Below are 25367 nucleotides of genomic sequence, written 5' to 3' on the forward strand. Positions count from 1 at the left end.
GGCCCCACCTATGCATCCTTCCCTGCCCTCGGATCCCTGGCAACCACCAGATGCTGTACTGCTTCCATGTTTTACAGTTTCCAGGTCATCATACAGTTGCGATCATACAGTACAAGCCTTTTTGTTGGCTTCCCCCACTGAGTGATGGGCATTTGAAGTCCCTCCGTGTCTTTTCATGGCCTGAGAGCTCATTTCTTTTTAGCACTGAATAATATTCCATTATTAATAATATTCCATTATTGATAATAATTAATGATATTCCATTATTGTTTGTAAGTGGTATAGAGCATGTGAAAATGATGCAATTAAAAGGTAGGGAAGGAGGCATGTGGGTGGCTCAGTGGCTGAGCGTCTGCCTTCAGCCCAGGGCGTGACCCCGGGGCTCTGGGATTGAGTCCCGCATGGGGCTCCCTGCATGGAGCCTGCTGCTCCCTCTGCCTGTGTCTCTGCCTCTCTCTGGGTCTCTCATGGATAAATAAATAAAAGATAATGAAGGATCTTAGCAAAACCCAGAAATTCCAGTCTAGCCAAAAACTGAACCCACGAGGGAAAAATAAAATCAAATCTCTAATTAATTTTAGCAAATAACTTAAAAGATTTTCATTTATTAAAACAGAAACTACAAAAATGAACAAGTTTCACTACTGAAATGAGAGAAGACAAAGAAAAGGAGATGAGATGAAAATGGCACCATTATGGAACTCGTGAGTAAATTAGGAGAAAGCATAAAGCATAATAAATACAGCTGATGACTACATTATTAATAAATAGTAGAGTTTTGGGGCAATCACAGTGAATGCAAAAGAAAAGACCCATAAATTAGAGCACATAGAATAAAGGCCAAAAGCTGCTTCATAGAAGACAGTAAAATTATTGTTCCTAATATAAAAACCCAAATAGTTTTGTTCTGTGATGCCAAGATCACAATTAAAGGAAAACCATGTTTGTGAAGCTCCCAAACAGAATTATTAGCTGGGAAACATCTTGTCACTGTGCTGGTCACTCCCTCCACGGCGGCCACGTCCGCCTTCTCTAGTTCCGTCTCCACAGCGAGAAATGCTGCTGTACTTTTCCACACACCACGCAGGACTGGGGCTCACGACATCAGTGGTTCCCATTGTGATGTTGAGACTGTGAGAAGCCACAGGCAGACGGGAGGAGGTCAAGCGTGTCACCGGGACCCCGCGTGATCTGGGTGTAATGACCGAGGGGACTTCAGGGCTCCCTCTGTGAGGAGACAAGTGTTCCTTTTGGGGGCAGAAATCAAATTATTTGTTCACACAACCGGTGCAGTGGCCGAGGTGTGGGAACGGCACCCAAAGATGCTACACGTCCACCCACATGCGTTCTCCCCTCCTTCAGCAGGACTTGAAGATGTTTGTGGGATGCACAGATTTCACAATGAAGACCTTTTGTGTCAGCCCATGAAACCAATTACTGGGTCGAGGTGGGGGTGGGGTGGGGACATGAAAGGGTGGGATTGGTGCCACTCTTGGGGAGTATCTTTAACGGGAGAGGACATTTCCTTTCTTCTCTTTCTGTTTTCTTGCTGCCTGGATTGGAAATGACGCTGTACCTGGAGTGCACATCCCACACCACGAAGTCCCCTTGGTAGTAGCCATATGAAGTAGACCAACACAGAGGCCAGCATCCTTGACCACGGGATGCAGTATCCATCCAAAGTGGAGTACTCTCCATGGACAAGGAAAAAACCTCACATTATAATAGGTTTCTGTTTCTTACAACTCAGTATAACAGACCAAGTACTCAAAAGACCAAGGAAAGACACTTGTCATTTCTTTTATAAGCAACAGGGAGCCATTGAATTGTTTTATTCGGAAAAATAGCTGAGATGTATGTGTGTTTTAGCAAAATCACATGGAATTGTTGAGTGAGGCAACTCCCAAGTCAAGCTCACCAGGAAAGAGGAGATTGCAGTGATGCCGAGGAGGTTAAACTGAAGTGCTCATTTATGCCAAACTGGGGTCAAGCCCCTGTGAATCACACTGACAGGTAAACCCAAACACACGTGACACCACATATCAGCATCTCAGCCTAGAGGCCAGAACACAGGTGAACGCAGGGTAAAGAGTGCTAGTGGTCATCGCTGAAAACTACAGACACCAAAGAAATGATCGAGCGTGTTGATTTTAAATAATCGGCAAAACAAACAAATAAATAAATAATAAATTAAAGTAAATAAATAAATAAATAATCATCAAAAACAAAACACAGGAATATGAAATGAACCTCAATGCCTAGAAAACCAGGACCAACTGTGGTATGTGAATCTAGATAAAACCAGGTCACAGGAGAAAGAGAAGCAGCAAATACCTCAACAGATAACTTTGGTTTTTCAGAGCGGTCATTAACAGCAACAAATAGAAAACTGCTCAATGATCATTTTGGCCTCATGGAGGCCACGAGGATGCTTCAGAAGAAGTTGGTTTAGTAGTTGGGTGTCAACAAGCCAGGAATTAGTCACTTCTTAAACACTGGAGCATAACCTAGTGGTCTGTGCATGGTCAGATCGTGCTATCCACTAAAACAGGACAGACCCTTTGAAGATGAGCTTTAATTTTTCAGTCTTGGTGAAGGTAGACAGATCTGCCCATGTTTCTTAATGACAGACTTTATAAAAGCACACAATTAATAATAGAGACAATAATGCTGACAATCCATAATTTTAAATAATGCCTGAGTCCATCCATGGCAAAGATGAGGGTCTCACTAATACTGTTTAGGATTGATAGAAGTGTTAGAGATGCGTTATGACCGGAAAGGGACAGTTTTCCACAAGACAAGCATGCCTGGGCTCTCTCCATGCCTCCTCGCCACAGAGAGCTACTAGGGTATTTGAAGAGGGGATGCAGGTTGGGGGCACTAATGGGGCATTTCCCTCTGGCATAATAATCCAGCTACTCAAGGGCCATCAGTGCTGGGATTCGCTGCCTCTCCTTCCTGTCTGTCCCCGAGCAGTGTGAGGAAACAGCCCGGAGAGCATGTCTGTTCTGCAGATTTCACACTTTCATTCTCTGCCTGATTTCTCTATGGTCTCCGGTAGGATGGAAGGGGAGGAAAGGGAGAAATGTAGATAGAAGAGTGAACAGGGTGGTCCCACCCTTGAATCTCATTGGGTTTACCAAGCACATGAAGAACCGATGAATAAACGGGAGACTATGACACAATAGGAACAGTCCTCGGAGAGGGAAAGTGTCAGCTCTGGTGATGACTATCCAACCCATTTTCTCGTTGACCAGCACCTTTGTGCACCCTTAATTGTTCCACTACTTAGAGCAATTATCATCAGGAGCCAGTTGGAAATGTGCGACCTGAGAAGAGCCCTCCCTGCAATTCAAGGTGCCGATACGGAGACCAGCAGTGTCCTCCTGCGCTCAGATGTGGTAGCGGCTGCAGAGCAGATTCATGACCTAGATCTGAAGTCTGAGTGAGCAGAGGTAGTGGCACCAATAAGGTTGAATCCATAAAAGCCCCACAAAGTAGAGCATCTGATTTCTGAGGCAGCAGCAACAGTAGCACCAGTCTCTTTCTCAGAGCATTTCTACAGTGTGGTTTGGGACCTTTTGACTGCACCATAACCTTGGACACATTTCTCTACTTTGTAAATGAGTCCATGAGCATCTGTTGCTTATAGGGAAGTATACTCACTGACACAGATGTATCAAGCTCACCTGTTAGGGCTCAAAGACTGTCCTGGAGGAAGTAGCCTCTAAACTCAAAGCTAAGTTGAAATTTACTGAATGAAGGAGGGTAAAAAAGCAATGCATCTGCAGGCATAGAAAACAGGTTAAGGGGACCAAGAGACTGAAAAAAGATACGCTGGCCTCCCAGAAACGAAGGAATTTCAAAATCACTGGAAAATAAGGAAAAGGGAAGTAAGCTCGGATAGTAAAAAAAAGGTTAAATGTTGTAAACCACAAAAAAGATACTGACACATGGAAGATAAATGCAAACTCCTTAAAGGGTATTAACAAGGATAATGATAGGTCCAGGTGTTTTTAGCTGGGATTTTTCATGGAAATTGTGGAGACTATAAGGAGAAACTGGGCACAAGTGTGATGATATAAATCCTTAGCTCACAATCAACAGAAGGGAATTTCACAAAGTGGGTGAAACAGAGGCTATTGGAGAAGCTGGAGACAGTCAGGGAAGTTGCTGTCCCAGACGCCCAGGGAGGAAATTGCTTTACGAAAGTTGGAGAGATTAAGGGAGATAAATGATGATCTTAGTGAAAGTGATTTCTGTGAAATGGTGGAGAGAGAGCCAGGACTGCAGTTTGTTCATAACTATGGGCAACGAGTGTGTGGAGACATCGGATGCTGACAATTTTTAGGAAGTGTGACTACAGAGGTGAAGGCAAAGGTGCATGGAGTTAGAGTATGGAACTGAATGTGGCACAGAAAAGACTGCTTTTTATTATTTATCTTCTATTTTCTCTCAAGGATGTGATAGAATTGAGTCTAATTTAAGAACTGATTTAAATGATCCATATGAAGGGAGCTGGGAAAAGTGGAAATTACAGAAGAGAATAGGGTGCAATAAACAGTCGCATTAAAACTGTAACCTACTTCCGGTGAGTTAAGACTTGCACTACGTTTCACATAGTCTGCAAATGTGGAGATTCCTATAAGAAAGGCTTAAAAACTCAAGGTATTTGTCTTTCTTAAAATTCTATAGAAATATTTTAAAACACAAGAGAGTCAAATTATGTTATATTTGTGGTATTGTGATGTAGAAATACGAAACAAATTGCAAAAAGACAATGGTAAAGAATTATGTTACATGGTTATCCTTTAGCAGAGTCGCAGAAAGACACAAAATATATAGTTTTAGTCTGTAATTGAAATTTCATGATATCCAGCGGGGACTGAAACAACTAAGATATTGTAGAGTTAAAAAAAATCCAAACGCTCAAAGGTACCCTCTAAATTTCTAAAGGAGATAGAATGTTTCTCAAACAGAGAATATAATTTTCCACAGGAACATTGGGACGAAGTCTGCAACCTGCTGATAAGAAGGACAATGAGTGCCATGGAGCTAAAAGTGGTTCCAGGGAATATGAACTATTTAAATTGAACACAATATAAAATCTCAAACTATGTCAGCACATCATAAGAAAATTATTTTAGAATGTATATGCAGAGGAATTTAGAAAATAAGGTTGATGTAATAGGGGAACTAACAAAATTCACGAGTGTAGGATAAGGTTCAAGTATCTTAAAATGATGCCTCTATTGTCCAAATATTGCCATTGTTGTGAAATAACTTGAAGCAGTAATGTGTCTGTGAAATTGGAAGTGAAATCAAGTCTTCCCCTTTTTAGAAAATAGCCACTTTCAAAAAGGTATATCGAGCAACACAAGGAGTGATTTCTTGGGAAAAGTAAGATGTTCAGGTTAAATAGAAGATGGTGTCATCGAAATCATTCTAGTTTTAAAATCCAATTACTCAACTAGCATGTGTTATCTGCATTGGGCTATGACTTCCTTGGGGGAAGTTTAAACACTTGGGTAGGAGGCAATCTTGAAATATTTAAATGTGGAATATGACTAATAGTTGAGAGATGCTTCTCAGACATTTAACCTGAGTAACTGCTGCTGAAGGATAGATATTCCCAGAAATAACAGTTTCATGAGGGAAGGTGGTTCATTGTTATTTCTTATGAGGAGAAAATCTTTTATTTTACATTCCTCATATTTCTGTTCAAATTTAGTGCCTGTGTGAAATGACATTTTATTTTTACATCTGAAACTACTGGTTTCAAGAGGTAATTTGTGAACACAGTTACACAAATTTTTTGTTTGTTTAAGAGATTTTATTTATTCATTTGACAAAGAAAGAGATGATGATAGATAGAGATAGATAGATGGATGGATGGATAGATAGATGATAGATAGATAGATAGATAGATAGATAGATAGATAGATAGATAGAGGGATCCCTGGGTGGCGCAGCGGTTTGGCGCCTGCCTTTGGCCCAGGGCGCGATCCTGGAGACCCGGGATCGAATCCCACGTCGGGCTCCCGGTGCATGGAGCCTGCTTCTCCCTCTGCCTATGTCTCTGCCTCTCTCTCTCTCTCTGTGTGACTATCATGAATAAATAAATAAAATCTTTAAAAAAAAAAAAAAAGATAGATAGATAGATAGATAGATAGATAGATAGATAGATATAGATAGAGAGCACAGCAAGTGGAGGGGCAAAGGGAGAAAGACAAGCAGACTCCTGGCTGAGCAAGGAGCCAAATGCAGGGCTTGAGTCCAGGATGCTGGGATTATGACCTGAACCAAAGACAGACACTTAACTCACTGAGCCGCCCAGGTGCCCCCAACTTTTACATGTTAAATGATGTCATTGGGAATGGCTGAGTAAGAGCCTATAAGCATTTTCTCTTCATAAAAGATTTGAGAACACTGGCAAAACTTAAAACCAGCGCCTTCAGGTATCTGAAAATGAACCAAAGGCTGACATTAATGTGGGAAGCATTTATTCAAGAATAGTGAATCTCTCTAAAGACTGATTTTTGCAGCATTTCAACTTGTTTTATCCCTGCCCCCACTCCAGCTCCATGGTATCCTTGAGAATAAGCATCTGCATCCATGAGGAAAACCAGAAACTAAGCTGACTCTAGAGGAATAATAGAAGAGCTGAAGCTCTTTTAAAGTTCCGTTCTCAGAACGTTACTATTATTTGACCTGAAAATATATAGTCCCTGAAAAATCCACTTTCAAGGCCTGTTGGTTATTGACCTGACCTAGTGGTTACCCAGTGTGAAGAGCCTTTTACTCATGGACATTTTTCAAGAACAATTAGCACCAATTGTTTAACATTGCAGCTGCTGACACTGAGGTGACAGTTGGGAGGAAAAGAACAAGCTCACCCTAAGATGTAAAGGGAGAAGCCATGGAATGGGATGTCCAGAGGAGCTTTGAAACATCCTGACATAAATGCTGAGTGTTAAAGGTATAGCCCAACATGCACATAGGGCTGTGTGGTACAAACAGGGAATCTTTGTGGTTCCAGGTGTGTGAGTAGAACTATCCTGCATTAGCTAACCAAGAAGAGTCTTCAGGGCTCATATACAACAAAGAATACAGACATTCAGAATTAGTTCAGAGACCCACTGAACTAGTCGCAAGAACAGCAAACCCTGGGGAGGGAGGTGAATCTCATTTCCTGAGTTGCTACATTATAGTATTTAAAATGTCCAGTTCCCAACAAAAAATTATGAGACATGCAAAAAAAAAAAAAAGAGGTGTTTATACAGAAATAAAAATAATCTGTAAAAATGGTATTCAAAGAAGCCCAGATCTCATATTTACAAAGTAAAATTTTAAATCAGCTATCTGAAATATCTTTTTAAAACTAAGGCGAAGCAAGTCTAAAGTATATTAATAAAATGATACAAATGTTATCCAAAAAGATCCAAGTTAAAATTCTATCGTTAAAAGTGCAATGTCTGAGGATCCCTGGGTGTCTCAGTGGTTGAGCATCTGCCTTCAGCTCAGGGTGTGACTCCAGGATCCTGGGATTGAGTCCCACATCGGGCTCCCTGCATGGAGCCTGCTTCTCCCTCTGCCTGTGTCTCTGCCTCTCTCTCTCTCTCTCTCTCTTTCTCTCATTCTTTCTCTGTGTGTCTCTCATGAATAAATAAATAAAATCTTTTTAAAAATGCAATGTCCAAAATAAAGAATTTGCTAGAAGGACTTGATAGCAAATTCAATCAGGTGGAAGTAAAAAACAAAAAACAAAACAAAACAAAAACAAAACAAAGCTAAAGAAAGGTCAGTAAAGTTTCTCTAGTCTATGGAACTGGTTAAAAAAAAAGAATGAAACAAGAAAGTAATATGGCCTCAGATGCCTGTGTCATCAGATATACCAACATACACAAGAGAAGTTCCAGACAAAAGAGGAGAGAGAAAGAATGCAGAACAAATATTTGAAGAAAAGTCCAAAACCTTCCAAATTTTAATAAAAAAACATTAATATTACATGTAAGAAGCATAGTTATCTCCAGGTGAATAAACTTAAAAAATTCCACATCTAGATGCATCATAATCAAATTGTCAAAACACAGAATATTAAAAGCAGGAAGCAAGAAGCAGCTCATTATGTATAAGGGATATTCGAAAGATTAATGACTGATTTCTTGCCAGAAACCGTGGAATCAGAAGGCAGTAGGTATTCAAAGAACTGAAAGAAAAGCACTAGTCAATCGAGAGTTCTATGTCCAACAGATCAGCTCTTTAAAAGTAAAGAAGATAAAAAGACATTCCCATATGAACAAAAACGGAGAGAATGTGTCACTAGAACATCTGCCCTCCAAGAAATACTAAAAATAGCCCTTCAAAAAAACTAAAAGGACACCAGACAGCAACTCGAACCCACATGGACAAAAATAGAATAGTAGTCAAGATTGCTATATAGGTAAAGGTAAAGGACATTGCAAATGTGTCTTTTTCTTTGTGACACTTTTCCCTTGCTATCTGAATTGAAATACTGCATTAAACAGTAATTATAAAACTGTGATCCTGCACGTAGGATGTATAATGGTGTCATTTGTGTGACAATAGCACAAAGCAAGGTGGAGGGAATAGAGATATATAACAGCACTGTTTTGTATACTACTGACATTTATTTGGTGTTAATTCAAACTAAATTTTAAAATAAAGATTTCCACACTGTAATTCTAGGTATAAGCTCAAAGCAACCAGAAAGAAAAAAAAACCAAATTATAGTTTTATTATATTTTAATATCATATTTTAATTATCTATTATTATATTTTATTATTCTTTTATTATAAAAAGAAAAATAAGGACATTAAGTTGGCATACTAAGAAAAGAACACATTGAGCACACAAGAAGGCAATGTCGGAAGAGCAGAGGAACAACCACAATGATCAGAACATATTAAACGCAAATAGCAAAATGGAAAATGTAAACCCAGCTTATCAGTAATAACACTAAATGCAAATGGACTAAAGACTACATGAAAAAGCAGAGAGATGCAGATGGATAAAAATAATAAAAAAAAAAACACCCAGGTCCGCTATAAGCTGCAGACAAGAGACACATTTTCGTTTCAGACAAATAGGTTGAAAAGATAAGATGAAAAAGATACACTACAAATGGGAGCTTGCAAGGGGAGAAGCTGTGTCCCACCAGCCACCGTGGCCTGGCCCTGGGGACAAAGCCTGATACTGTAGACAGAGATGGAAAGTGTCTAGTGTGTACAAACACGTGCAGTGCTGCGAGGGAATTGTGTGACTATAAGTGATATTAAGAAAAAGAATGATGGGGATCCCTGGGGGCTCAGTGGTTGAGCATCTGCCTCTGGCCCAGGGTGAGACCCCGGGGTATCGGGATCGAGTCCCCCATCGGGCTCCCTGCATGGAGCCTGCTTCTCCCTCTGCCGGTGTCTCTACCTCTCTCTCTGTGTCTCTTGTGAATAAATAAATAAAATATTTAAAAAAAAAAAAAGAAGAAGAAGAATGATCCCAAGTCAATGACCTAACCTTCCACTTTAAGAAACTCGAAACCTATCAACCAAAGCAAGAAGAAGGCAGGCTCCGGAAGAGAAGTCCCAGGCCCACCTCAGCAGCCCGGGCCCAGCAGAGGGGCTCAGCGAGCCTTGGGGCGATCCTGCAGCTCTCCAGACGAGCAGCTGCTCCGGAGGGAGAAGTCCCACTTGGCCTTGCCCCACCGAGTCCACCTGGCCCTCACCACAGTGCCCCAGTCGGACGACGGGTGCTGCAGACTCTCCCCCTTGTGAGCGACAGCCCTGGGTGCCGTGGTCGTGTGACCTGCCCAGGAGGCCGAGCCGGGGCTCCAGGTGATGCTGGGCCTGCCGGGCCGCTCTTCGCAGCGTCACAAATCCCAAGCTCGTGGGAAGGGGGAGTGCGACCCTCACGAGCCTGGCGCCCCGCGTTCACCCGGAATCCTCACGTGTGTGTCTAGGGCCTTCCGTTAATTCTGTGTGCCTTAGCTTTAGGCTAGTAAGTTTGTTCCTCACGAAAGGAAGGGATAGGCGATCGCCCCCAGATGGACCCCCATCCGATGTTGGATCTGAATCCTGAGTTCTGACGGGGAGCTGTAGATATTTCTAAATTGTCTTCTATTATCACTTTTCCTGGGGGTTGCGTGCATTATCACAGCAGCTTAACAGATGTGAAAAAGAGAAAAATGTTCAGGACTCAGTTGCTTAAAATATATAGAATAGTTTTTCTCTCAAGGCAAGCTCCCGATGAAGGGTATTTACACCAATTCCCTTCGCTGTGTCCAAGGAGCCTCCCTAAAAATCCTACCAGCGACTGGTCAGGAGGAAGGAGGAAGCGACAGGACGTGACATACGGTCTTTTACTAGTGGCCCGACCCCAAGACGGGGGTCAATCCCTTCTGTTCCAATTCCAGAGATCAGAGCTTTGTCACATGGCCACCTCCAGATGCCACAGGGACCCCACAACGTCGTGTCTAGCTGTGGGTGAATCCTATGCTCACACTGGGAGGACTGGATATTGGTGGAGAAGCGGTGGTCTCCAGTAGCTCGGCTTTCTTAAATGAAACTTCTCAATGCAATTCCATTTTTAACTCTTTTTTTTTTCTCTTAACACCCATAGAAGTTAGTACTTGATTAAGTACTATGTCACTGCTCCATTTCCCGATTTTGAGAGATTGAGGACAATCATAGCTTCTGAGTTGCAAAGAACGACAACAGAAATCCCTTAATCCGTCTGCCTCACAAACGGAGGAGAACATCGAGGAGATTGACTCAGATCGGTGACGGCCGAGTCCGAGGCAGCGTCTCCACGGCCGGTCTTCCAGGGCTGTGCTGCTTCTGCTGTCCGTGTTGCCATTTCAGAAGTAAGCATTTCAGAGTGTGGGGGAATATTCCGTGGAATGTTTCCTTTGCGGGGACATAGTAAGGGAACATTTTCTTTGGAGGGGATGCTTGGGGGAGAGCAGATAAGGGAAATAATTGAAAAATACAGTCTGTGAGAGTAATAAAGGCCATAGATTTCAGAAAATAAAGCAGAATGTATGGTTTAATATACTTTGAAGTTCAAGTACAAGCTCCTTTGAAGCAATTCTCTATCCTACATCTTCAAGAAAAAGTTCAGAAGAGCTATGTTGAAAAGGTCAGTTATATAATATTTGCATCATTTTAGCTAAATTCAGAACAGTGACTATTTTTAGCCATGACATTGAGCTTAATTCATGTACTCACATGGTGAGGTACAGTGTATGGTCATTAATATAGATTATGATTGATATGTTGATTTTACTTTTCTATTTTCTGCCGAAAGTGCTGTTTTCGTAACAAAAATATTGTTTAGTGATTTCAACCAATGTTATGTGACTTTTGAATTTATATCTCCACCAAGTTCACATCTCTGTTCCCACCTCTGTGTAAGTTCTGGATTACCACCTCTGTTAAAGGAATGCCGTGGTTTCAGACCTGCAGAGTTCCCAATTACGTAGGATGTTACCCCTTTATAAGTAAATATATATGTAAAGCTCTTCTCTACTCTTCTACACTAAGCTTATTAATTTATGTCATGACAGCAGTTGTGTGCTGGTCTTTGGTTTTCTTTCCTTTTCTTTTCTTTTCTTCTTTCTTTTTTCTTTTCTTTCTTTCTTTTTTTTTTTTTTTTTGTTTGGTCTTTGGTTTTCTTAAAATCCTTTAGCATGTAATTGGTAGAGACCAGTGATTCACGGCTCTCTCATTCAACCGACATTTTGACAAGTCATTACCCAGCTGCTGCTCATTGAAGCAGGTGTTACAAACCATGCACGGGCTGTTCCAGGTTGAGCTGGTCACTCTGCAAACCAGTGTAGCAAAGATGTGAGTCTAAGCCAATGGTTCATTTATTTTTTAACTTCTTTTTTTTTTAAGATTTTATTTTTTAATTCTTATTTATTTATGATAGTCACAGAGAGAGAGAGAGAGAGAGAGAGAGAGAGAGGCAGAGACCTAGGCAGAGGGAGAAGCAGGCTCCATGCACCGGGAGCCTGACGTAGGATTCGATCCTGGGTCTCCAGGATCGCGCCCTGGGCCAAAGGCAGGCGCCAAACCGCTGCGCCACCCAGGGATCCCATATTTTTTAACTTCTTGAGCAGCTCGATTTAACTCATCTTTCTTGAGTGTTTTTTGTGTGGGAGGCACTGCTCTCGAGGTGGGAGATGCGAGATGGGATGAACAACACTCCCTTCTTGCCCCCAAGAACCTTTGGCCGTCCTGTTCCTGCTCATGTTGCCTAAACTAGTTCTAGCTTTACCTCTCATAATTCTGAACATATCGAAACATCATTTACTACATACGCACACCTTTGAGAAATTCTTCAATAATAATAGTGAAAGCGGAGGAGTGTGTCAGTAGTGTGGAAATAATTATTTCCAAACATTTCTTGACAGTGTGGACTAAGTTCTTAAATAGCATGTGTTTGGCAAAGACTAAGGCTAATTTGAAGAAGACTAAGAAGAGGGAGGAGGAGGTGGAAGAGAAATAGAAAAAGAGAAGTAAAAATCAGAGAAGAGATCAGGGAGGGGTGACTGGGTGACTTTGTTGGTTAAATTTTGGTGGGATCAAGCCCCACATGGGGCTCTGGGCTCTGCGGAGAGTCTGCTTGAGATTCTTTCTCCCCCTCTGCCCCTTGGCCCCCCTCTAAAATAAATAAATAAATAGATAAATAAATAAATAAATAAATAAATAAATAAATAAAATAAAAGGAAAAGAGTTAAGAGATCCTTAAACTGAATTATGTCTGAGTTTACAACATTTGAAATTCACATCCGCAAGGCCATTACTTTTTTCAAAATTACTCTTAAGGTGAAAAGTAAGGTGAAATGAAGGGAATTACTATGCCAGTTGAAATTTGTATATACTCTACCTCATTGTAAATATATAGCAAAAACTAGAAAAACAACATTAAATAGATAATAACCAAGTCCGATCTAATTGAATAAATATTTTTAAGCATTAGCCATCCATAAAATAGTTCAGATCACACAGTCAGAGACATAGATGTTTAAGGCATAGTCTGTATCTAAAACCTCAATCTCTTAAAGGAGGTGAAAATTGCACAAAATGAAGATCATGAACTCCAATAAGAAGTAAAAAGTGTAGGAGGAAAGGTTCAAAGCATGAACATTCTAAAAAGTGGCAGACATGTTTGATAAAAACTGCAATAATCCAATGCAAATGAAGCATGGGCCCCAGCTGGGAAATAGGCTAACATTAGTCTGGAAATGTGTGTTGTACCTACGAGTGTCTCGAGTTTTTGCTTGAAGGGTACGTGTGTTTTTTATTAAACGTTATGGCATATGGAAGTTTCCAGGTAGCAGAGGAACATAAATAAAGTTGTAGGTTATCTGCCGTGGAGAAATATTTATGGGAACCATGCATGGAAAAGCCATATGCAAAGCAGTTGCCTCCATCCGAGGAATTATGAGGCAGCTCCTGAGTTAGCTAGATGGCAGTGGGAATGGAAACAGGAGCTAGATCCTCGTGTGAGTGATGTTCTACAAGTAGAACCAACCTGTCCGCTTGCTAGGGAAGAGGAAGTGAAGAGAAAGGAAGCAGACCCTGAGACTCGAGGCCTGGGACTCTTCCTGAGAAGGGCACCACGAACCACTCTGTGGATGCCGAGAGGACGGGCATGCTCATGAGTGATAACAGTGTTCACACGTGCATGCAAGGACACGTGTTCACTTTGGGGTGCGGTAAAACTTCACACCTCAGTTAGAAATGGAGACAGGAGATTGCAGGAAGGTAGATTCTGGAGATGGAAGGCAGGACACCATTGCTGATCCCAGGAGGGGAGGAGAAGTCTGGGTGAGGGTGTGGGGTGGCTCATAGAAGGAGAGATGGAGAAGGCAGGTAGGCATGATAGTAGCCTTCGTGCTTGGAGTCGAGGGGGAGAGTGATGCAGGGTATAAGGACAAGTAGACCCAGAGATGGTGATCTGAGACATAGGAGGCTCAGGAGGGCCCACCATTGGAGGAGACAAGAAAATATTCTGGAAAAATCTTTTTTAAAAGGTGCGGGGCCACATAGCCGGTTAAGCGTCTGCCATCAGCTCAGATCATGATCCCGGAGTCCTAGGCTTGAGTCCCACACCGGGCTCCCTGCTCAGTGGGGAGTCTGCTTCTCCCTCTCCCTTCACCCCTCATGCTGGGTCTCTTGTGCTCTCTCTCTCTCTCTCTCTCAAATAAATAAATAAAATATTTTTAAAAAAGAAAAAAAATATTCTGGGAAGTCCGAGTAATCAAAAGCAGATGTCTCCAGTTTCAAAGAAGATGGGGAATGGGAAGAGGGTGTAAGTGATAACTATCACTTGTTGTTACTAAAGGTAGAGTTTCAGTCGAGCTCTGTGGCTGCAACCCATTTATTATTCTCTCATTACAGAGTGCTGGTAAGGGAGATGAAGCCAACGTAGACTGAGCATTCAAGGAGAAATTTTTTTTTAAAGATTTTCTTTATTTATTCATGAGGGACACAGAGAGAGAGGCAGAGACACAGGCAGAGGGAGAAGCAGGCTCCATGCAGGGAGCCCGATGCAGGACTTGATCCCAGGACTCCAGGACCACGCCCTGGGCCAAAGGCAGATGCTTAACCGCTGAGCCATCCAGGGATCCCCTCAAGGAGTAATTAATATAAAAACTGAGAATAGATTATTTTAAATGAGCACCAACAGTGATGAAATATTCTTTATTCATTTTTCTTTGAAGTAGAGTATTTTAATTTTTAAAAATCTTAACAGGATAAACTAAAATCCTTTTTTAAAAAACTGTTTGAAAAAAAGATCCTGGAAAGGATCTTAGATATAAGGCAGAGGAAAATGTTAGACACTGAGGAAATGTGTAGATCCAACTTAACAAAATAGATATTAAGGCTCCACATTAGAAAAATAAAATGGGGGGGAGGTGAATGTGTAAATAGAGAAGAAATGAGGAGGAAAAGGAACATGAGACCAAGTGAATGAAAGCAGCCAAATAAAAATGTCTTTGGAGAGAATGTGGTCAGGGGACGATTCGCGCCCCTGATTTGGTTGCTCTGACATCAGCACCCCACATCCCAGAACATCACACATCCCACTGCCCTTTGTGAATGCAGGCGGGCTAGCGAGGCCAGCAGCACCTATGGGATCGAGACACACCCAGGAAGTGAGCAACTTAAGGAGCTGCAGCTACTGGGATCCATCAGAGACCCTAAGAATGTCCGTATCAAATGTTCCCCGGAGGCACCTGGAGGCAGGAAATGGGGCTCAAAACAATCTCACGGGAAGGTCGCAGGAAGGGCTGCTCTAGCGTGTGCTGGGTACACTGCTGTGGAGGTGCACGACTTGTACTAAGTAGATGCCAGTGAGTGTGGTGCACGTTGGACGGTAGGAGACAGGAATATGGAAAGGCAAGGGGGTTGAGGACATGGGGTAGCAGATGCTAAGAAGGCAGTGGGACCCACTGCAGTAGCCAAGGCCATGAGGCACTTTGTGCTCGGTTTCAAGGGGAACGATTTTACTTATTTGTTCATTTATTTAAAGCTATCAAACAAAGATGGACGAGAGAAATTCAAAATTTCCTGGCTGCTTTTTATGTGGCATCAAGGTGTTTGCACAATGTGAATCTCAAATAATGAGCTCTCTATAGAGCCTAATATTCTCAGAGACCCACCTGACCGACAAATGGCATAGATCCCTGAGATGAAGCCCTGTACAATGTCAAGCCACCTAGGAGAGAAGGGGACACGATGCCCGCACAGAGCGGAGGGCTCCATGCTGTTCTCCACACTCTAGTCTGAACAGAGGAGTCTGCAACGCAGAATCTCCAAAACTGCGTTCAAAGCTAATTTGGTTCTAGTACTTGTTATATACTCGTCTCTAATGTAAGTTGAAACCGTCATTAATATGTTTATGGGTTCCCGGATCATAAAGAATGACTATTGTGCCCTTGATGTCATGCACCTAAAATTTTAGCAGATTACTTGAGAGGAAGGAGGGTCCATTGTGCAAGACGACTGGTCATGTCCCTATTTTAAGCGTTACCCTCTAACACATTCAATGTACAAGTTTAAGTTTGTTTATCTGTAGTTTGTCTTACAAATCAACGTAGAGTTTCGATAATGAAGTATTTTGTACTAAGCAGTTTTCTATGGACTTCAGAGTAGTTAGATGCTTCAGGTTTTTTTTTTTTTTTTAAATCACCAAAACACAAAGAAGGAACCATACTTTCTCCAGCAAACTTATAAAACCCCTAAGGAAATCTTTTAAAATTTCACAGATTATATGTATTTGAATTCTGTTTATTATTCATCATATTCATTTTTAAGAGGCAGTATGATATAGATTAGGTTTCAAATCCCAGCCCTACATATTAGCTCTGTGATCTTGGGCAAGTTACTTAACTTTTCCATACTTCAGCCGCTTCATCTGAAATGGAGATGATAATTACACCTGTCTCTACGGATTCTTATGAGGATTTAATGAGGTAATAAAAGCAAAACATTTGAATAGGGTCCAGTAATGAGAAGACAAATCAGTTGATGGAAACCTAACCAGAACTAGCAGAGCTATCAGAATTATGAGTTAGACACAGTGAATTATAGAACTGTATTCTATATTTCAAAAAAAAGTAGAAACGTGGAAAATATTTTTTAAAAACTCGAAACTATACTGATGAAACCTACAATGTGTCAGATGGAAAATATATTGGATGAAATTAATGGCAAGTAGGACATTTCATAATGAAAGAGCAGTGAATCTGAAGACACTCAATACAAACTGTCTAAAACAAAACAGAGAAACACGGCTAGCAAACATTTAACATAGCCCCCCAAAAACATGGAACGATTTGAGTTGCTTAACACAGATGTCTCTGAGGTCTCCAACGAAGAGGAGACAGGTGAGACAGAAAAGTGTTTAAAAATAATATGGTCAATTATTTTCTAAATTGCCTTAGTGTAAAAGACACATGAAGAATATCTCTGATTTGAATGGTTCAAAGAGAAAATCTTAAACAGACCAGAATGAAAGGCTCTCTACATGTATAGAGGAACAAAGACGAGAATGACAGAGATTCTCATCAGATTCAAGGCACAAAAGGTTGTTCTTTGACCAAAATAGAATTAAATCAGAGAGCAATGACATGAAGATCTCTGGAAACCTCTCAAATATTTGGAAAGGACACGTTTGCAAACAATCAACGGTTCAAAAAAGAAACCACAAAGGAGATAAAAATATTTAAAAAGTATGAATAATACTGTCTAAAAGGCACAATATATTAGAATTATGGGATAACACTACAGCAGGTGAGTAAAAGTTATAATATCTCCTCCAGTGTTAGAAAATGAGCATATTCTCATTTTAAAACTCCATTTTCCACCTCATAACATGAGAAGACTGAGGTAAGCAAGTCTAACCCAAATTTAGTAAATGAAAGGAGATAATCATCATAGGGGAAACTGAAATAGGAAACAGTAGGGAAAATCGATGAAACCAATGCTAAGTGTTTGAGAAGAAGAAAAAAAAGAGAGAGAGATAAAACTCTAGTTACACTAATTAGTAAGGAAAAGGAGGGAGAGAGAATATTAGGAAAATGACATCACTAGAGAACCTACGTACAGATATTAACAGAATAATAAGAAAATTGATAGGACATTTATGGTATTAAATTCAATAACTTTGGGGCCCTTGGCTGGCTCAGTCTGCAGAGCATGCAACTTTCTCTTTTTTTTTTCTAAATTTATGTAGGTATGTATTTATTTATTTTTAAGGTAATCTCTACACCCAGTGTGGGGCTGAAAATCACAACCCTGAGATCAAGAATCCTGCGCTCCACTGGATGGAGCCAGATGGGTGCCCCAGAGCTTGTGACTTTAATAAATAAAAGCTAACATAAAAATTTTAATTCAACCATTTAGATGAATGGGAAAATATCACAAAGTTTATTTATTTCAAAGCTTATTTAAGAAATAATAGATATGCCAAATAGCCCTACAGCTATCAAATTGGATCTGTATTTAACAGTATTTCCTCAAAAAGGACAAAGTTATTTTAAATTCCTAAGGCATCTTTCATGAAATGTTCCAAAGGTTTAAAGAAGAAATCATACCAGTTCTACATAAATTCTAGAAAATTGAAGACACGAGTATACTTACCTGCTTGTTCGAGGAGGTCAGCATTCACCTGATACCAAAGCCATGTAAAGGTATCACAGGAGAAGAAAACTATAAACAAGCGTATCTCATAAATACAGAAGTAAATGCTCTAAATTTTAGCAAATTAAGTCCAATAGTACATACAACGATGACGTGTCATGATCAACTGGTGCTTATCCCAGGAATTCAAGATTGTTTGAACATGAGAACTCAACCGATGGAATTCATTAAACTGAATAATAAAACATGCTGTGTCATTCTCTAAATAGATGCTGATAAGCATTGGCCAAAACCCAACTGAACAAAATGCCCTGTAAAGTAGGAAAAATAAGTGACTTTTTTCCATCAATGTGAGTGCATCTGTGACCCTGATGATAATCTCTAATTTACTCATAGAAGACTGTGCTTTCCTTGTGATCAGAAACACGAGAAACACACCCGCTCCCACCAGTTCTGTAAACACCGTGCTATAGGTTCTATCCTGTGAAATAATCTGAGAATAGAAAAGGAAAGGCGTGTGGATTTGGAAAGAAAGAAAGAAAACGGAATTTATGCACAGATAATCACCAGTGTAGAGATGACATAGTCACCTCTGTAGGAAATCGAGAGGAATCTCTTTTAAAAAGCCTTTAGAACTAATAAGTGCCAGGACTCAAAATCAATACAGAAAAATCAATTGTATTTTTATATGATTGCAACAGTTATTTGGGAATTGAGATTTTAAATGTTTTATGTTAGCATCAGAGTGATACTTAGGGTATATTTAGTAAGATCCCCTTTAAGGTTTGTATGATGAAAACTATGAAACACGTTGCTGAAGAACATAAATGAAGCCTAAATAAATGGAGAATATAACATATATATGGTTGAAAAGATTAAATATTGCCACACATGAATTCTTCCCATGGTGGCGATCCTGATCCAAGCAAAATCTTTGGTGGGAATTGCAGAGCTGATCTTACATCTCCCCAGAAAAGAAACTGCACGGTGTTTTATGACATCCAGGGCAAGGGGAGACGCGGGTACAGAAAGCAGACCAGGGACGGCGAGGCAGGGGTGGGATGGAGAGGGCCCGCTCTAGCCGTCGGGGACACGCGGGTGGCCGTGCGCTGGTGCTCATGGGGCCGCTTACATTCGTCAAAACTCATCAAAATTCAAAACTATAAAATGTGAATTTTACCTCAAATAAAATCTACCTCAATACAGGCTGCTCAGAAACGTAGCTTTGTAATCCCCCAGGAATGTGGAATTGGGTCCCCGTGCCTCAGTAGCAGACGTCCAAGGCCCCTGCGGTCCCGATGTCACTGTGCAGGTGCTGCGGCCTCCCAGGTGCAGGAGGCACTTGCAGGCTCACCTGTGCCCCCGGTGCGTCGTGTGCCTGCAAACCCCATCTTCCAGGTGCTGTGTCCCACGGGCTTATCCTAGGCCGCCTGCACCAGAACGCATTGGGATGCTCGGGTGCTCATTTATTTTATTTATTTTATATTTAATTTAATTTAATTTAATTTAATTTAATTTAATTTTATTTTATTTTATTTTATTTTATTTTATTTTATTTTATTATTTTATTTAATTTTATTTTATTATTTTATTTATTTATTTTATTTTATTTTATTTTTTTTTTATTTTTATTTTTATTTTATTTTATTTTATTTTAATTTAATTTAATTTTATTTTATTTTATTTTATTTATTATTTTATTCTGTTCTGTTCTATTTATTTTATTTATTTTTATTTTTAATTTTAATTTTAATTTTTTTTTAATTTTAATTTTAAATTTTTTTGAATTTTTTTTTTTCGGGTGCTGGTTTAAAGAGCAAATTTTCAGGCTCGGTGCATCTGGGTGGCTCAGCAGTTAAGCATCTGCCTAAGTGCCAGGTGGTGATCCCAGGGTCCTGGGATGGTGCCCGGGGTTGGGCCCCCTGCTCAGCGGGGAGTCTGCTCCTCCCTCTCCCTCTGCCTCTGCCTGCCGCTCCCCTGCCTGTGCTCTCCCTCACTCCCTCTCCATGTCAAATAAATAAATAAAATATTAAAAATATATAGTTTCAGGCTTTTCCCCTGCGTCTGAACCCAAACCTCTAACGGGCTCCAGAAGCCTGCATTTTAACCCAGCATCCCGAGTTATAGGCTGATCATCAACATCCGGAAACCGCTGAGCTAGGGAAGAGACGAGAAGCTCTTGTTTGTCTACAGGTTTTGAGGACAGTGTGACATCATGGACTGGTAGGGGAATGGACGTTAATCCTCTCTGTCCTCAGCACTGCCATCTGGGCCTCAAAGAGGAGAGTTTTGAACGTCTCTAATGTCCCTGAAACTCTGTTAATAGACGATTGCTCAAGGTACAAAAAAAGAAAAAAAAAAAACAACTCTGAAAGCCAAGTTCCGCTTGGATCCTACGAGACCAAACTGAACGTGCGCACCTGTCACTACCTCAGTACCTTAAGGCAGGGAAACCAGCTTTCCCCGGATCCTCCTTGTAACTCCCCAGTGTTGCCCTGCTTTGTTTTTCGGGTTTAAATGATCTCAGTCATTATTTTTATTCTTTGCAAAAAAAAAAAAAAAAAAAAAGCTTTGTGGGATAGCCAAGTGATTTTAATCTGAATCAATCTCAACAACTTCATTCTGGAAGGTGACATTCTTGAGGGTTGATCGACCCGAAAATTATTTACACACTTTCTAGAATTTATGTGTCTTACAGGTTGACATGGAGTAGTGACATCCAGTGGCCAAGTAGCTAAAATACAGAACAGAGGCAGGAAGAAAGGGCCGGGGCCGGCGGGCGCTCTCCTTTCCCACCACACTTGCACGGGAGTCCACGCCTCGCACTGCTTCCCGGGTCACAATATGCCCGTGATACGCCCAGCGCCGTTTGCAGATCCAAGGAAGGCCGCCCGCAGCTTGCTTCCTATTCCACATTGAAATTCGAGCACAGGCTTCCTACAACATTCAGGGGGGTCACTGGTTCAAGATTCGATTTCCGTCTGTTCTGCAATAAAAGCTTTTTCTATCCGGTTCTCCCCCTACCCACTGATCAAAATGAACGTCCCAGGATGTTGCTTCTGCTGTTTTTTTTATTATTAATTATTATTATTTTATTTTTCGCTCTGTTTGCTCTGTCCTTCTAGAACTTGCATTCCGGGTGGCCGGCCTCGGCGTCTGTGGAAGGCCTGGTTTCCTTTATCCGACTGCGGCCCTGGGCAGCACGGGGCTCCGTGTGCCCTCCTGCCCCACGCACGGCCTTCCGCCTCCCACTATCACACACGCGTAGAAACTCTGAACAGAACGGATCCTGTCTGAACCTCTGTTTCCAACCACAGCTGTGAACAGACTCAGCTCGTGCTCACACCAGCCTTTTGTGTCGCCCTACATGAGGCGTGTAGGGGACTATTAGCCACTCTGCGGTTTCCCCTGCAAAAGACAGAATTTCCCTTGTGCATTTCGATATACTTTCGGAGACTTTGGTCCCTCCCCCAGGTAGACAATGGGTTGGGGAAAGAAAGAGTTATTGCTGTAAAAGCCATTGACTCTTCTACAAGAAAATGTCACAGATTTACCATATAATGCCACAGAGCTGCTGCAAAAAATTCTAGCTACTATATATCTAAAGCCTTAGAAATATGAGGATGACCTTTTAAAAGAAATTAGACATGAGCCACCATTAATTTGTAAACTGTTGGAGCTTTTACGAATGCACTAGTTAAAGTACTCTGGGTATTTTAATGCCCAATTAAGAGACCCTTCTTTTTGAAATAATTGACTCAAACTAGAATAATTGTTTTGAAGTCGGGGTTGAGTTTTAATTGTGTAACGTGAACTGTATCTTTATAAATAGCGTAAGAGTTGACAGGGCAGGAATGCTAAAGGATTCCCAGATATAAAATTTAAAGGGTAAGTCACGCTGTTAATGCACTGAAGTGGTTCCTCGGGTTATTTTATGTTCCGATGTGATGCACATTTTGCACATAAGGAATTAAATAATAGATGGAAGATGGAAGATGGAAGTTCCAAAAGATGGAAGCAGAAGTTTACTTCGGTGTCAGTACTTTTTGATCATCAGGATTAAGTTATTTCATATACCCCTTTCGGTTTCCCGGATTCACGTAAAAAGCGGCCAGAACGCATGTCGCGCAGGTCACACTGACACAGCGTGTGAGCAGAACAATAATCAGCGGTGGTCACACCGGCAAGTGTGCGGTGGAAACCGCCAGCCTCCTCGCGGGGGGTGACTTGTTGGATTCTTTCTGGAGGACGAGTTTGTTCTATTTCAGAAGACTTAGGCGGGTGGGTGCTTGGACCTCACGCAGCTACTGCTGCACATTCATTATGGAGAGAAGAACACGCGGGTGCATGCGGCCGAGGGCCACGGGACGCGGTGGCCCCGAACCCTGAATGGGGGCGTATGGGCTGAAGCTCTTGGGGGGACTCGAGGTCAGGTCTTGGCCACATCGTGTTTGCGGCAGGTCCACCACCGGCGCGTGCCGAAGGCACCTGACCCACGAGTGTTTCCTTGCACTTGGGAGCCCGGCAGGGCGGCAGCGGGCGTGGATTGGAGCAGTGAAGTTGTCAGGAGACAGCACGGGACGGAGGAAAACCTGCCGCTGACCACAGCGCAGCAAGGATGCCTGCGTGGGGTGCGGGAGCGCCAACCAACAGGCAGAGCTTCCCTGGTTGTGGCCCGTGCACGGGGCGGCCGCCGTGTTCCCACTTGGCTTAGGCCGTCAGGCTGGGGCTTGCAGACTGCAGGCGCTCAGTGAATTGGGGGTGCGAGGCTCACAAACAGGCAGCGACCACCGCACGTGCTCACACGCACCCGCATGCACGGGCGCCCAGGGAGCTGCCTCTCGCGCCATCTGCAACTTCAATACACCAGAACCGTCTGAGCCGTGCAAGCTGCTCGCTCGTTCTCTGCAAAGGGTCCTAAAATTAGGGTGTTGGTGAGCGAAGACGAGTGACAGGAGAGCAGCGCCTCGCGCGGGCGTGGGTACCCGGCAAGGGGAAGGGCGGCGAGGGGCTTGGGGAGCGCGTGGGGTCTGGCGTGAGGAGGCCGTGGCTGGGCAGGGGTGGCCGGCGACAGAGCCGCGGGGGTCTGTGCCCGGCCGCGGGGCCGGAGGGCACTGTGTAGAGCAAGTCGTGACCAGTGTCGTGGAGTCTGCTCCTAGTTTGGCCTTGTGTCCCTTTATGAGGATTTTCAGAAAGCCCCGGACACACACGGTCATCAGACCAGGTGTAGTGTCCTGTCACGTGCCCACTCCACACCGCAAAGGCACCGTCCCTCTGGGGCCAGGTGTCCCCGGCCATCGGCGCGCGTGTCTGCTCACGCAGGCCTCCTGCTGACGGCTCCCAGACCAGCGCTCTTAGCTTTGTGCCCGTTATTTTGCTCCGTACAGAGCCGTGTTTCACAAGCGGCAGGTAAAGGCGTCTGCAGGTACCTCTATTTGCGCCAGGTTCACTTCCCTTCCTGGAGGGGCACCGTTCAAACCTCGCGGATCCACTTCAAGTGTGTTCGGGTGATTTCGACGACTTGCCTGTTTGGACATGATGAAAAGGACATGGTCTTGATGGGAATTAAAGAAAAGCAAACAAAAAAAAATTGCCGGGGCAAGTTACTCCTGTCCCCGCTTACGTTAGGAAAACCCTGCGGTCACATCAGCATTTCCACTCAGAAATGTGTTTGAACCCACGGGTTGGCTTGGGTTGAACCAAGACGCCAACGTGCAGGTGGCTGCGGGTGCAGTTGTGCTGAATGTTGCGTTGTAGTCCATCCTTTTAAAACAAAAGAATCTATAGCTTTCTTAGTCCTTCTGCAATCATTACACCATGTATTTCCATTTTATGATCTTGAAGAACTACGCTAAGTTGTCTGCCTTCTGGGTGACGTTAAACTCAGACGCTTACGGGATGAGCACTGGGTGTTATGCTCTATGTTGGCAAATCAAACTCCAATAAAAAAATATACGAAATAAATAACAATAAAAGGGCAAAACGAGGTATCTCTGTGGTGAAGCTTTTCTGTATTATTACTGCAGCAATTTTAATAATCTAGTTGTGATATTATGCTATGGTTTCCTAAGATGTTACTATTGGTGGAAACGGAGTAACAGGGACAGAGAACTTCTCTGTATTATGTCTTCTAACTGCATGTCAATTTGTAATGATCTCAAATTTTAAAAAAATTAATTAAAAAAATTAACAAAAAAGTCAGGCGCTTATTTTTAAGCCGTGAATGCTGAGTAGAAATTTAAATTACTTAGAGGAGCTTGGGAAGTCCAGGTGTTTTGTTAGGACTCATGTATCAGGACGCTTGTCGTGACCTACGTGTGCGTTCTTGAGTGATGCTAATTGACTTTCTCCTCCCTTAACTCTAAGATCTATAACCCACTGGCTTTCCACTTAAAATGTTGAAAGTATCCCATTAAAATTAATTTTCTTGGTTTATTTCAACATAGGAGATGTTTATATATTCTTCTCCCTATGTTTAATGACTAGGTTTGGATTTTAGTGGACATCCATCCCTCCCCAAGCCTTGAAATTTGTGTGGCAAAATCTAAGCAGGTGGCCCTTAGGGAATTTGTTGACCCAATAAAACTATAAAACTAGGCTCTTTTCCTGGTTTAGCTCACTCATTTTTCCGTAGGATAGTTCATTTATTTTTTACTATCTAACCGACCCCCGGAGGGATTAGGACACATGCACAAACAGCCAAATAGCAGAGTCGGGACCAAATGCAGACAGTCTGATTCTGGAATCTCCACCCTGATAGCCCCAGACGAGTGGAAAATAGGCTGCGTGATCATCGCGCAGAAGAAAGTACAAAGGAATTAATCCTGTTTGCTAAAAGGAGCTTACATAAAATGTGATACGGGACGCCAAAGTCTACGTGCCCCACACCCGTCAGGAGGATAATCTCATCGCACCTCTCCATGCGTTTCACTCTGAAATGTTCTGCTTTGAGACAGTCTCATCCACAAAATTTTAGACCCTTGGAAAATTCATGTAAGAGATCGGGGTCATGGTAGAATGAGCACGTCCTCACCTCTCTGGGACGTTATAGGACCCTTAGGTCTGTATCTTGCTAATCACCCCTTGTCTGACATCAGTGACCAAACGACCGGCCTCGCAGTCATTAGACTCTCACTGTCCCGGGCTCCTCCTTCAGAAATGCTCCCTCTTACGTCCTGCACAGCCTCCCGACAGCC

General features: G+C 42.3%; 1 long non-coding RNA gene across 1 annotated transcript in view; it reads left to right on the top strand.

Moving 5' to 3' along the window:
* Positions 1-615: 615 nt before the first annotated feature.
* The window catches only part of LOC140605426 (uncharacterized), a 40264-nt gene continuing 15512 nt past the window's right edge, over positions 616-25367 (top strand). The window contains exons 1-2 of the long non-coding RNA XR_012008087.1: positions 616-704; positions 10637-10880. This is a non-coding gene — a long non-coding RNA (uncharacterized lncRNA). The remainder of the gene's footprint in view (positions 705-10636; positions 10881-25367) is intronic.

Source organism: Canis lupus, chromosome 15 (genome assembly GCF_048164855.1).
Source record: "Canis lupus baileyi chromosome 15, mCanLup2.hap1, whole genome shotgun sequence".
NCBI lineage: Eukaryota > Metazoa > Chordata > Mammalia > Carnivora > Canidae > Canis > Canis lupus.